This window comes from Mobula birostris, chromosome 11, assembly GCF_030028105.1.
Source record: "Mobula birostris isolate sMobBir1 chromosome 11, sMobBir1.hap1, whole genome shotgun sequence".
Lineage (NCBI taxonomy): Eukaryota > Metazoa > Chordata > Chondrichthyes > Myliobatiformes > Myliobatidae > Mobula > Mobula birostris.
In genome coordinates this window covers 14289744-14303497 of record NC_092380.1, presented here as the reverse complement: position 1 = coordinate 14303497, position 13754 = coordinate 14289744, and the positions used below count along the sequence as shown (strand labels likewise).

General features: G+C 43.5%; 2 protein-coding genes across 2 annotated transcripts in view; one reads left to right on the top strand and one right to left on the bottom strand.

Moving 5' to 3' along the window:
* The window catches only part of rangap1b (Ran GTPase activating protein 1b), a 43296-nt gene extending 41162 nt beyond the window's left edge, over window positions 1-2134 (bottom strand). The window contains exon 1 of the mRNA XM_072271717.1: window positions 2029-2134. The gene's annotated coding sequence lies outside the window, so the exon portion shown is untranslated. The remainder of the gene's footprint in view (window positions 1-2028) is intronic.
* Window positions 2135-5470: 3336 nt separating this feature from the next.
* Window positions 5471-13754, top strand: part of zc3h7bb (zinc finger CCCH-type containing 7Bb) — a 107006-nt gene continuing 98722 nt past the window's right edge. Inside the window, exon 1 of the mRNA XM_072271716.1 lies at window positions 5471-5612. The gene's annotated coding sequence lies outside the window, so the exon portion shown is untranslated. The remainder of the gene's footprint in view (window positions 5613-13754) is intronic.

Genomic DNA, 13754 nt, shown 5'->3' with positions numbered 1-13754 from the left:
ACATAATATATGCCAGCATGTGCATGATTACGACCATAAGATATAGGAGCAGAATTAGGCCATTTGGCCCATCAAGCCTGCTCCACAATGTCATCATGGTTGATCTATTTTCCCTCTAGGCCCCAATCACTTGCCTTCTTCCCATATCCCTTCATGCTCTGACCAACCAAGAATCTATCAACCTCTGCTTTAAATGTACGTAAAGACCTGGCCTCCACAGCTGCCTGTGGTAAAGACTCTCTGGCTAAAGAAATCCCTCTTCATTTCCATTCTAATAGGAAGCCCTTCTATTGTGAGGCTGCATCCTCTGGTCCTAGACCCTCTCGCCCTAGGAAACATTTTCTCCCCACATCCACTTTATAAAAGGCCCTTCAACATTCGATAGGTTTCAATGAGGTAACCCCTCATTCTTCTGAATTCAGGCCCAGAGCCATCAAATGTTCATCATATGTCAAGCTGTTCAAACCCCCTGTGAACCCACTCCAGTGTCAGCACATCCTAAGATAGGTGGGCCCAAAGCTGCTCACAATCCCCCAAGTGAAGCATCACCAGTGCCTTACAAAGCCTCAACATTACTTCCTTTACGATATAGCAGAATAGCATCATACTTTGCTACAATAGAAATTTGTGACTGCTAGCCAGAGTTAATGTGTATTTTCCTTGGTTCATTATATTATTCTGCTCTACTGCATATGATTAATAACTTATATCACAATTTTCTAAGATTTACACTATCTTCAGCATCCTAATTCCTTATGATCCGATTTTTCTTGATATTATCTTGATATGTCCTGCAAGTTTGTTACTCCCTTTCTATAGTTTATTACCATTTACCCCCTCCATACTTTTCCCCTGCACCAGCATCAATTTTTCACTTGTACTTTTAGTCTTATATCCATGAGAAGTACAAATTTGCCCCGCTTGGGAGCACAAAATGGTTTGTTATCACATCTATTTGACAGCTTCCTATTACCTAACCCTTCAAAATTTGCTAGTGGTCCTCTTACCCTGTTGAGAACCCACTTGTCCTAACTTTACATTCTTAGCAATCTGCAGTCTTTTACCTTTCAGAAAACATGAAATACAATGTGATAGTTTTGTACATATTGCATTAATAGACCTAGTAGGGTTCATCTTTACAAATCCATGCTGGCTTTATCTATTCAGATGAAAATTGAAAGATCAGCACCCTATAATTCATAACCAGAGCCTTATAATTTCTCAGACAAATATTAAATTAATAATTTCCTCACTTTCCTCTGTAAGTATTAAAGGGCAGTTTAGCGATCTAAGGAACTGCTGAATTCAGACACATTTTGGGTTTCCTGCTCCAAATACAAAACTTGTTACCTTTCCATCCTTGACTGCGATGTGAAAGCTACAGGTCAACAATCGTCGTTGTTACACACCTGCCTATTTCACAAGCAGCAACCAAGTACAGTGAACTAACTTCTCCTAGGCCTCTGGCAACAGCATCGTGTCATCACTTTGCCTGGAAGGCCACAAGTGATACAGGGCAGCAGACCTGACTGGCTCTCAGTCTGAAACCTTCAGGGTTCCTGTCCGACCCAAATGTCAGCACTTATTTGCCTCCCAACCGGTAGGCAACCGGGTTCAACCTCATGAGCACAAACGTAACTCGAAGTGCGGTGCTAGGTGACTGTTGGAGGCCTCACCTATCAGATGAGACACGAAACCGAGAGCCTTGTTGGAATACAGGGGATGATCTGAGCGTTGGGAACACGTTGAGCACAGCAAGGCGACAACCACACACCAATTCCCGCCCCTCCATCAACCCTCAGCTTCCAAAAACCTACCCATCTCCGTCCCGAATCCACTCAGACTGCGCCTCCTCAGCCCTCCACCTGTTTACCACAAAACCCGGCACCTTTGGCAAATTAAAAGACGATTAAGACGCAAGAGCCACTCTCGGATCATAGTTAACACTGACCTCATCAACAATTCAAGTCAAATTAAAACGTAATAAATTAAACGTGCAAAATAAAAAGTTCAAAAATTGCCACAAACCGTTTCGACTTTAAACAAATTTAAGACAGCCCCTGCTCCACGCGCCTATTTTTTTACTTAATGGCGGTCAACGCTTTTCAAACCGGCATCTAGTAAGTTCCGCCGTTCCTTCTTGCGCATGTACAGGAGGCCGAGCATTATGGGAGTTGTAGTTCTTCAAAGATGAGGTTCCTTCGGGTTCAGGTTAGAGTGATGAGCCCGGCCTACATTTCCCGTTAAACATTGAGCGAGCGGGATTTTCTCTCCCCTTTTCATCACAGAGCGAGTTCGTGACAGAATCTCCTGGGCAAGGTGCTCCACTGCACCATCTGCAGGCGTTGGAGATCATTGCAGGGACCCTGTTAAAACTACTGTAACTGTACAGTACAGTAACTAACTCTCCCATCAGTGACAAGCTGCACTGGTATTCTGTATACAGTATACCAATATTCACTGCATATTCACAGAGAATATTCACTGCATTCTCCGTGAATATTTATCAGTGGAAAAATTTAGCCAAAGCCATCCACAGGTACTTCATCTCAAAGACAGCATGTCTGACAATGCTGCAGGCCCTCGAAGTGTGAAATCATTCCTTCATTCATCTCTATGGAGTGGATTTATCAGAGCCCACAATCGCCTGATTCTGAGCCAAGGCTGTTATATTTATATGCAGAAGTAAGAAGTACATTTATGTAGCACTCAACACTAGCAACTTTTATGCAACACACATCAAAGTTGCTGGTGAATGCAGCGGGCCAGGCAGCATCTCTAGGAAGAGGTACAGGTCTCGGCCCGAAACATCAACTGTACCTCTTCCTAGAGATGCTGCCTGGCCTGCTGCATTCACCTGCAACTTTGATGTGCGTTGTTTGAATTTCCAGCATCTGCAGAATTCCTCGTACCAGCAACTTTTATGTGTGTTGCTTGAAATTCCAGCATCTGCAGATTTCCCGTGTTTGCATTTTTAAATTCACTACTGCGAAGCCTCTTCCGGTGATGCCTACACTGAAGAAGTTTAAATCTTCTCTTCGACGGGAGTTCAGTGAAACCATCTCTCACTGCTCCCCATCTATAATTTCTTTGGCTCTTCAACTTTTCGACCACATTTTGACTCAGACTCCAGCTCTTGGCTCCATCCCTCCCCCTGCTCTCTTCTCCTATTATTTTGACCCTCTTCCCCACCCCCTCCCACTTTCAAATCTCTTACTAGCTCTTCTTTCAATTAGTCCTGACAAAAGGTCTCGGCCCGAAATGTCGACTGTACCTCTTCCTAGAGATGCTGCCTGGCCTGCTGCATTCACCAGCAACTTTGATGTGTGTTGCTTGAATTTCCAGCATCTGCAGAATTCCTCGTACCAGTAACTTTTATGTGTGTTGCTTGAAATTCCAGCATCTGCAGATTTCCCCGTGTTTGCGCTTATATAGCACTCTTCACTTTGCAGGACATGTTCTCAGCTATTAAAGTAGTTTGTAAAGTGTGGTTGTCAAGTCAAGTCAAGTTTATTGTCATTTCGATCATAAACGGCTGGTACAGTACACAGTAAAAAGGAAACAACGTTCCTAATTGTTTTATAGTCTTGCTGCAGAAACCAGATCCCACAAAGATTAATAAAGTAACCACCAAGTGAGGGTTGAACAGCTCGTGGCTTTTTCATTGAAGAATGAAGGGTGTTCTTATAGCGGTGTCTAAAATCATGAGAGGCATAGATTTTTTGCCCTCACTTTTAGGAATCAATAACTAGACAGCATAGGTTTAAAGTGAGAAGGGATAGATTTAGTAGGAACTTGTCTAAGTTTCTGTTTAGGATTCTGACTCAACCCATGAATTTAACTCACAACAAGAGCAAATAATGTTCTGATAAAGCCAAAAGACCAACTACATCTCCCACACCAAAGATGCTGTTTTATTTCATCAGCTTGTTACTTATTATTATAAAATGCCAAACAATGCTGCAAAAAGGCTGCATTGCAGTTTTGAGGAAAATATTAAGAGGTGAAAGATAAAAATTCACATCTGGTGGTATATATACCCCTGCCGTCCCTCCCTCCTGATTGGTTAGTCCTCAACCAATCAGGTTTCAGCTGTCCTGCCTTGTTTACAATTGACTGGGGGGGGGAAGGGTGGTATATATACCACTGGAAGAGACGTACTAGGTATCATGCCTGATGAAGGTGGCAAAATTTGTCATTGAAATGTCAGTTAAAATCCATACCTGTACCCGGCTGGTAGCCTGAGAAGAGTTTATTAATTCAAAGTAAATTAATTATCAAAGTGTATATATGTCACCCTATACAACCTTGAGATTCATTTTCTTTTGGGCATACTCAGTAAACCTATCAGGTGGTAACTCTAACAGGATCAATGAAAGATCAACCAGTGTGTAGAAGACAACAAACTGTACGAATGTAAATATAAATAAATAGTAGTCAATAACAAGAACATGCGATAAAGAGACCTTAAAAGTGAGGACTTTGGTTCTGAGAACATTTCAAAGATGAGATAAGTGAAGTTGAGTGTGGTTGACATGCACAAAATGGTGGAGGAACTCAGCAGGCCAGGCAGCATCTATGAAAAAAAGTACAGTTGATGTTTCAGGCCGAAATCCCGCGATACTGCCTGGCCTGCTGAGTTCCTCCAGCATTTTGTGCATGTTACTCAGATTTCCTGCATCTGCAGATTTTCTCTTGAGTGTAGTTATCCCCATTTGTTCAAGAGCCTGATGGTTGAGGGGTAGTAACTACTCTGAAACCTGGTGTGCGAGTGCTGAGGCTCCTGTACCTTCTACCTGATGGCAGCAGCGAGAAGAGAGCATGAGCTGGGTGGTGGATATCTCTGATGATGACTTTCCTACGACAGCATTTCACATGGATGTGCTCAATGGTTGGGAGAACTTTACCCATGATGGACTGCATTTACTACATTTTGTAGGATTTTTCTTCAAAGGTATTGGTGTTTCCATACCAGCCCATGGTGCAACCAGTCAATATACTCTCCACTACTCATCTATAGAAGTTTGTCAAAGTTTTAGATGTTGTGCCGAATCTCCACAAACTCCTAAGGAAGTAGAGGCGCAGTCGATTTCATTTACGTGCCAGGCCCAGCACCCATGAATTTAAAGCTGCCAACCTCCTCCACCTCTCATCATCTGATCGTCTCATGGACCTCTGGTTTCCCTCTCCTGTCGTCTCCTTGGTCTTACTGGCACTGAGCAAGAGCTTAACAGGATGACATCCAAATAAATTTATATTAAATTTGCTGTTTCAGTGAATATATAAATCGCAGCCAAGCTGCCAGAAATATGAGTTGCTTAGCCTTGGTTGGGAATAAATTTGAAGAATGGTATTGAAAAGCTCTGGTCTGTGATAGCAGCTTTGTTGGGAGAGAGAGGTGGACTAAATTCAACATGGGACGTGGGAGGTATTGCTTCCTTCTGAATCGGTCACGGTGAGCAGGAAGGCGGAGCGCTGGGTGGAGAGTGCTGAGAGGCGTTGAGGCAGAAACTTCAGCGTTAAACCTTCAAGGTTTAAGAACAGGCATAAGTGATTTCAATCCGGAAAGCAGGAAGGCGGCCTGAGGGCGTGAATAAATCCCATTGATAGAGGTAACTTGAGGGAAAATACAACGTGGGCAAAGAGATCGTTTTAAATTGGTTGGGGATATTTGCTTTTATTTCCTAGAATCTCAACTGCAAACCACTTCCAGGGTTAGGTTTCGGTTTCTCTCGCGTTTAACGCTCCTTACAATCATGTGGCCCGACCGTTGGACCCGCTTACGGTGTAGCCAGGGAACTGTTGTGAAATCGGGCAGAGAGCTACGCAATACCGCGGCCTTAATTTGCATTGTAGGCCTCGCATGCTTTTGTGTATATTAATTTCCAGGCAGAGAGTAAAGCTAATTTAATAATTTGATCAATAGGTAAAGTGCACGTGGCTACACATATGAGCTCTCGTTCGTAATTCAGACACAGTTTCCTCATTTAAACATGGAGAGAGTATTTTAGTTATTTTAAAGTCCCAAATAATTGTTTCTGGCATAAATGTTCGCCCTATTCTTACATTTCGCACACTGAAACATAACTTCCAACCTTTTAAATGGGATCATGAGCTGGGCAGTGTTCTTAAGCTTCTAATTTTAAAATAGTTTCTGTGATTTTGAGAGATCAATTGCAATAATTTTGTTTTATGAATGCAATTTAATTACTGGAAAGAATGAGGAAATGTGCGCATTTCTTTAGTGCCTTATTATATTTCAAGGTGCTTGTCAGCTAATGAAGTACTTTTTTAAAGTAATGCAGCTGAGTTGGACACAGCAAGCTCCCACAAAGAGCACTGTCATACCAGACCATGTTCCACTGCTCTGGGTTGAGAGGTAACAGTTGGCCAGGACACTGGGTAAGATGCCCCAGGACGTTACTGAGTTGGCATCAAGGGTTCTTCAGTGAGGAAGCAAAAAGTACAATATTTGTCCCTCTAATACTGTACTGAAGTGTCATTTGGTATCACCTCAAATTGCTGGAATGAGTCTTGGAAACACAATCTTATTCTTGGGGTGGGGGCATTCAGAACAGTTATAATCTGGTCCCCATTTTGGTTATATTTTAATCTTACTTTTACAAATCAATTGTATAATGGTGTGTTCATTCATCTTTGATGTGGTTATTCAATTATTCACTCTTCCAGGTGAGATGCTGTCACACTTGGGTTAGGGTTAGGATGAGAGGCGAAGTCAGTGGAGAAAGTATACAAAAGGTAGAAATTAGAGAAGGAATAGGTGTCTCATACCTGCTCCACTGTTCATTAAGATTGACCTGACCTTACATCGAATCTGCATTCCTTTTAACTTTTCACCTTTTTGGCTTCATCGGGTATCTGTCCTAAGGATATTTGATGTTAGTACTTGCAACTCTTGAAGAGGAAGAAAGCCATCTCATTTCTGTTTTAAATGGGCTGTCCTAATTTTTAACCAGTACTTCTCCCCTGCTGTCCCAGTTTTATTTATTTATTGAGATACAGCATGATTGGCCCTTCGAGCTGAACTGCTCAGCAACCCCCTCCCCCCCATTTTAATCCTAACCTAATCACAGAACAATTTACAGTGACCAATTAACCTACCAATTGGTATGTCTTTGGATTGTGGGATGAAATTGCTTTCCTTTTCAATCTTTTTATTAGTTTAGCATCATATACATTACAGAAAAATAGATACAGAGAAATTGGGATTACATTATTGAAAAGATAGTTTGAACAAATATAACCTCAATTGACACATAATTCATGAGCCTCCCAAAATCTCAAAAAGTACAGCTCTAATATAGGGGAGTATAAGATAAAAATGGAAAAAAAATCATGAAAAAGAGAAAAAAAAGGAAAAAAAAATTACCCCCAAAAAACAAAAAAAGAACTGGACTTCCGCTAATGTCCCACCTCCTCCTCGTACCCCATCCATTATTTATTTATTTATTTATTTACATACACACATATATATATATATATATATATATATACACACACACACACACATTCTTTTTCTCTTGCTCCTTTTTCTCTCTCTGTCCCTCTGACTATACCCCTTGCCCATCCTCTGGGTTTTTTCCCTCCTCTCCCTTTTCCTTCTCCCTGGGCCTCCTGTCCCATGATCCTCTCATATCTCTTTTGCCAATCAACTGTCCAGCTCTTGGCTCCATCCCTCCCCCTCCTGTCTTCTCCTATCATTTCAGATCTCCCCCTCCCCCTCCCACTTTCAAATCTCTTACTAGCTCTTTCAGTTAGTCCTGACGAAGGGTCTCGGCCCGAAACCTTGACTGTACCTCTTCCTAGAGATGCTGCCTGGCAACTTTTATGTGTGTTGCTAGATAAAACATCCTCTACACGTCCACTTTGTCAAGGCTTCTCAGGTCCTCATACATTTCAATCAAACTCTCCCTCGCGTGTCTCAGCTCCAGCAAATGCAAGGCTAGTCTGTGCAACCTTCCTTAATGAGACAGCGAGACATTCAGTAGACATTCAAATATGTCTACTGAACTGCTTCCAGTAAATAAGGAGACCTAGGGTTCTAGATGTCATCCCATCAATGCACGATATAAGTGAAGCATAACCTCATGGTTTTGTATTCTGTCCCCCCACCCCCATGTAATAAACAGTAATTTTGTTAGCTTTCTTAATTACTTGCCTTACCTGAAATCTAGCCTTTTGAGAACCATATAATAGGGCACCCACATCCCTCTGCCTCTCAGAGTTGCAGAATCTCTCACCATTTAGATATGATTTTTAAAAAAAAACAAACTCCTACCAGAACGGACCATGTGACAAACACAAAATTCTGCAGATGCTGGCGTTCCGGAGCAAATACCCACCTAACGCTGGAGGAACTTTATAAAGCTCTGGTCAGGCCACATCTGGAGTATTGTGTACAGTTCTGGTCACCCCACTGTAGGATGGATGTTGAAGCTTTGGAGAGGGTGCAGAAGAGGTTTACCAGGATGCTGCCTGGTTTAGAGGGCATGTGCTGTCACAAGAGGCTGGAATTGCTTGGGTTGTTTTCTGTGGAGTGTTGGAGGCTGAGGGGAGATCTGATAGATGTTTATAAGATTATGAGAGGCATAGATAGAATGGACAGAGAGTATCTGTTTCCCAGGGATGAAATATCTATTACCAGATGGCACGCATTGAAGGTGAGAGGGGGTAGGTTCAAGGGAGATGTGAGGAATAATTTTTTTACTCAGAGTGGTGGATGCCTGGAATGCGTTGCTTGGTATGGTGGTAGAGGCAAATACATTAGAGGCTTTTAACAGACGTTTGGATAGGCAGATGGATGTGAGGAAGATGGAAGGATATAGACATTGTATAGGTAGGAAGAATTAGTGTTTGGGTGTTTTCGATTTTCACCAGAACTAGTTTTGGCTTCATACATTATTGAGCTTTTTGTTTCCACAATAATCTTTAATACCTTAATAAACACCTTCTGAAACCCTTAGTATATCCGTTGGTTTCCTATTATCTACAGCATGCAGTAGGACTTCAAACAACTCTAATAAGCTGCTCAAATGTAGTTTTCCTTTGAGAAAACCTGCTACAACTTATTTTTTAACATACCAGTATTCTAACAGTTTCTGACAATTTCCCCAAGGTGGAAATTGTTAGCTGACACTCACAACATGCCGGAGGAACTCAGCAGGTCGGGCAGCATCAGTGGGAACGATGAGTCGACGTTTCGGGCCGGAACCCTTCGTCAGGACTGTAGAGGGAAGGGGCAGAGGCCCTATAAAGAAGGTGGGGGGAGGGTGGGAAGGAGAAGGCTAGTGAAGAAGAAGAAGAACTCCTTCCCACCCTCCCCCCACCTTCCTTATAGGGCCACTGCCCCCTCCCTCTTCAGTCCTGACGAAGGGTTCCGGCCCGAAACGTCGACTCATCGTTTCCACGGATGCTGCCCGACCTGCTGAGTTCCTCCAGCGTGTTGTGAGTGTTGCTTTGATCTCAGCATCTGCAGATTATTTTGTGTTTTGGAAATTGTTAACTGCTTTCTGCGCCCCTTTTTGAATAAGTGAATCACTTCTATTTTTCTGTGTTTTGGTACCTTTCCACATTAAGAGAATTTTGCAAAACTAAAACCAATGCATCAAGGATTTCATGAGCACCTCTCCTTTTCAAACTCTAGGATGTATTCATCAGTACCTGAAGACTTGGAATGGTGTAGTGATCTAGCTAATAAAGGCGCAGATCTGCAGTGACAGAGACCCAGGGTCAATCCTGACCTCTGCTGCTATTGGTGTGGAGTTAGCCTTTTTCTCCCCCTGACTAGATGGGTTTCTTATGAGTGCAAGTAATTGTAGCTAACGACATGCGGGCTGGTAGGTTAACTGGCCGTTCTAACTTACCACTTGCATATCAGTGAGTAGCAGAATCTTAGGTGGGGTGGTTGGCGGAGAATGAAAAAAATATGATTAATATAGGAGTTATGTTGCAGTTATACAAGACGTTGCTGAGGCTACACTTGGAGTAAAGTGTACAGTTTTGGTCACCCTGTTTTAGGTAAGACTTGAACTAGAAAGAGGGCAGAAAAGATTTACCATGATGTCGTTTGGACTTGCGAGCCTGAGAGGTCGCATAGACTGCAACTTTGTTCCCTCCCGCCATCTGGCAAAAGGCACCGAAGTATTCGGGCTCTCACGACCAGACTATGTAACAGTTTCTTCCCCCAAGCCATCAGACTCCTCAATACCCAGAGCCTTGACTGACACCAACCTACTGCCCTCTACTGTGCCTATTGTCTTGTTTATTATTTATTGTAATGCCTGCACTGTTTTGTGCACTTTATACAGTCCTGGGTAGGTCTGGAGTGTAGTGCAGTTTTGTTCTACGTAGTTCAGTGTAGTTTTTGTATTGTTCATGCAGCACCATGGTCTGAAAAACGTCTTGTTTTTACTGTGTACTGTACCAGCAGTTATGGTCGAAATGATAATAAAAGGTGACTTGACCTGAATTTGAGGGGTGACCTGATGGAGGTATATAAGATCATGAAGGACATAGAGTGAAAGATGCCTCCTCTACGTTGGTGAGACCCTGTCATAAATTGGGGCTCCGCTTCGTCAAGCACCTCCGCTCCATCTGCCGCAAGCAGAACTTCCCACTGGCCAAACGTTTTGATTACCATTCCCATTCCCGTTCCGACATGGTGGTCCATGGCTTCCTCTTGTGCCAAGATGAGGCCACCCTCAGGGGGGAGGGGCAACACCTTATATTCTGCCTGGGTAGCACTACCCTCTGTGTGAAAAGTTGCCCTCCAATTGTGGCAGGTCAGAGGCTTGGACAGAGTATACTATACAGCAAACAAATAACTAAAAGATTTATAAGGAGCAAAAACACAGACAGAGCACAAAATAAAGCTGGACAAAAATACTAGACAACAAGGATTTTGCTTCCTGAATATTTCTGGATGTATCTTATGGATAATTTTTGCTGCTGATCATGAAAATCACCATGGAATTTCCCTATCACGCTGTTTTGTGAATGCCCTCCAAGCACACGTAGGACTGCTTTAGGGACTCCCAGCTCCAGACTTTTTCTCTCGATTTAACTCCCGAAGCCTTCCCCATGTTGTTTATAAATGGCCCCTGCTCTGCAAAGATCTCGCTCTCTCACTTGCTACTTCATAATATGACTCACATCCAACGAGACTTGCTCTTTTTCAAACAGCTCCTGTTGTGCTAAATGCTGGAGGAGCTCAGTGAGTTCAGCAGCATCTGTGGGAAGAAAGAAATCGTTGACGTTTTGGGTCGAAATCGTTGACGTTTTGGGTCGAAATCGTAGAGCAGCACTCATTGTTGTGTGTTTTGGCTGCAGGTCCTGATGCAGGGTTTCAACCTGAAACGTTGACACTTCCTTTCCTTGCTCAGATCCTTCTCAACCTGCTAAGTTCCTCCTGTTGATTTGCCAGGAATGTATGGTTAAGTGAATATTTACAACGCACACTGTACCTACTTCTGTTTTTTGCAAGTCTTGTATGCTGTACAGGTACATAAATGTTTCAAGTTGAGGTGTCACTGCCACTTTAAACTTCTCCCTCTGGGGCAGGGATTCTCTACCTGTGGTTCATGGACCCCTCGGTAAATGGTAAGGCTCCGTGGCATAAAAAAGGTTGGGAACCCCTGCTCTAGGGGTAGTGGGTCTATCCTGCATCTTTTTGTCCTGGCTCTTAATGTTTTTCATTGAATGTAACTCTGCTATTTTCAGGCACTGCCCAAATCTGGAAGAAGAGGTCAATTGTACATAAAGATTTACAAAAGCCCACCATTGCTGGCTGTCTAGTGGCATTACTAAACACTGTCTTCCTCTGAAATTTTCCGTTAAAATCTCTGACCCACTAGCTTAGAGCCATTTCTTTTTCCTGCTGAGTTACAACCTATTCTTTATCCTGGGGTATTTTTACTGTTTTGGAATTGAGGTGCCTAGATCTGAAAATGATAGAATTCCTTATTGCTTTCAATTGTACAGTATTTTAAAAAACATGTCTGACATTGATTGTATGTTGCTTTCCATCTTTTCCATTCTATTATGTGTTCTGCATAATGGACCTTACAGTTATTGTTGGTTTAGATCACTTTTCTCTCAGAGTAAGATTCATTAATTCGTTATGTGCCGTGTCGTATGACACAAGCAATCATCGTCTTCCCATGACCATGATTGTTCTTGGCAAATTTTTCTACGGAAGTGGTTTGCCATCGCCTTCTGGGCAGTGTCTTCACAAGACGGGTGACCCCAGCCATGATCAGTACTCTTCAGAGATTGTCTGACTGGCATCAGTGGTCGTAGCACCAGGACTTGTGATCTGCTCCAGCTGCTCATACGACCATCCACCACCAGCTCCCATGAACGGGGGTGGGGGGGGGGGCTAAACAGGTGCTACACCTTGCCCAAGGGTGACCTGCAGGCTAGTGGAGGGAAGGAGTGCCTTACACTTTCTTTGGTAGAGATGTACCTCCACCCCGCCACCCATCAGAATAAAATATCTGAAGCCCGATATGAAGACATTGAACTCACACTGAGCTCCATTCTGTAAAAATGCCCAGTGTGCTACTTTCTTCTTGAGAGGCTGTTGAAGTGAGAGCCATCGTTTTGATAGGATTATTCCAGCATGAGGAAGAAAGATTTAGCCCTTCAGTTAATGTCATCCTTTCCTAATGTTGCCCTGTGGATATGAGAGCAGTTTGGAAAGGATACTGCCTTCTCGATGGCACCCAGCACCCACGTCCTGTAAGTTTTAGATGTGAAAATGATTGACAAAAGGGCCATCTCCCACTCCCATATAAAAAAAGATAATGTACCCTAAAGTCAAACAAGAGAAAATCCGAGCAACACACACAAAATGCTGGAGGAACTCAGCAGGCCAGGCAGCATCTAGGAAAAGGGTACAGTCGACGTTTCGGGCCGAAACCCTTTGTCAGTACTGGAGAAAAAAGCTGAGGAGTAGAATTGAAAGATGGGGGGAGCTGAGGAGTAGATTTAAAACGTGCATGTCGCTGCACCTGGGAGGACTGTTTAGGGCCTTGAATGGTAGTGAGGAAGGAGGTGTAGAGGCAGGTGTAGCACTTGCTCTGCTTGTCAGGTTAAGTGCCAGCAGGGAGATCAGTGGGGAGGGATGAATGACAAGGAGTTGCTTAGGGGGCGATCTCTGTGGAAAGCAGAAAGTGGGGGCAGTGGGAGATGTACTTGCTGGTGGGATCCCAATGTAGCTGGTGGAAGTTTGGAGAATTATGTGCTGGATGTGGAGGCTGGTGGGGTGGTAGGTGAGGATAAGAGGAACCCTATCCCTGGTAGGGTGGCGGGAGGATGGGGTAAGAGCAAACATGCGTGAAATGGAAGAGATGCAGTTGAGGGCAGTGTTGATGGTGGAGGAAGGGAAGCTCCTTTCTTTGGAAAAGGAGGACCTCTCCTTCATTCTAGAATGAAAGGCCTCATCCTGAGAGCAGATGCAGTGGAGACAGAGGAATTGAGAGAAGGAGATGGCGTTTTTACAAGTAACAGGGTGGGATGAGGTTTAGTCCAGGTAGCTGTGAGAGTCCGTGTTTTTATAATAGACATCGGTGGATAAGCTGTCTCCAGAGATGGAGACAGTGAGGTCGAGAAAGGGGAGGGAGGTGTTGGAAATGGACCAGGTAAATTTGAAGGCAGGGTGGAAGGTGGAGGCAAAGTGGGTGAAGTCGATGAGTTCAGCATGGTGCAGGAAGCAGCACCAATGCAGTCGTCGA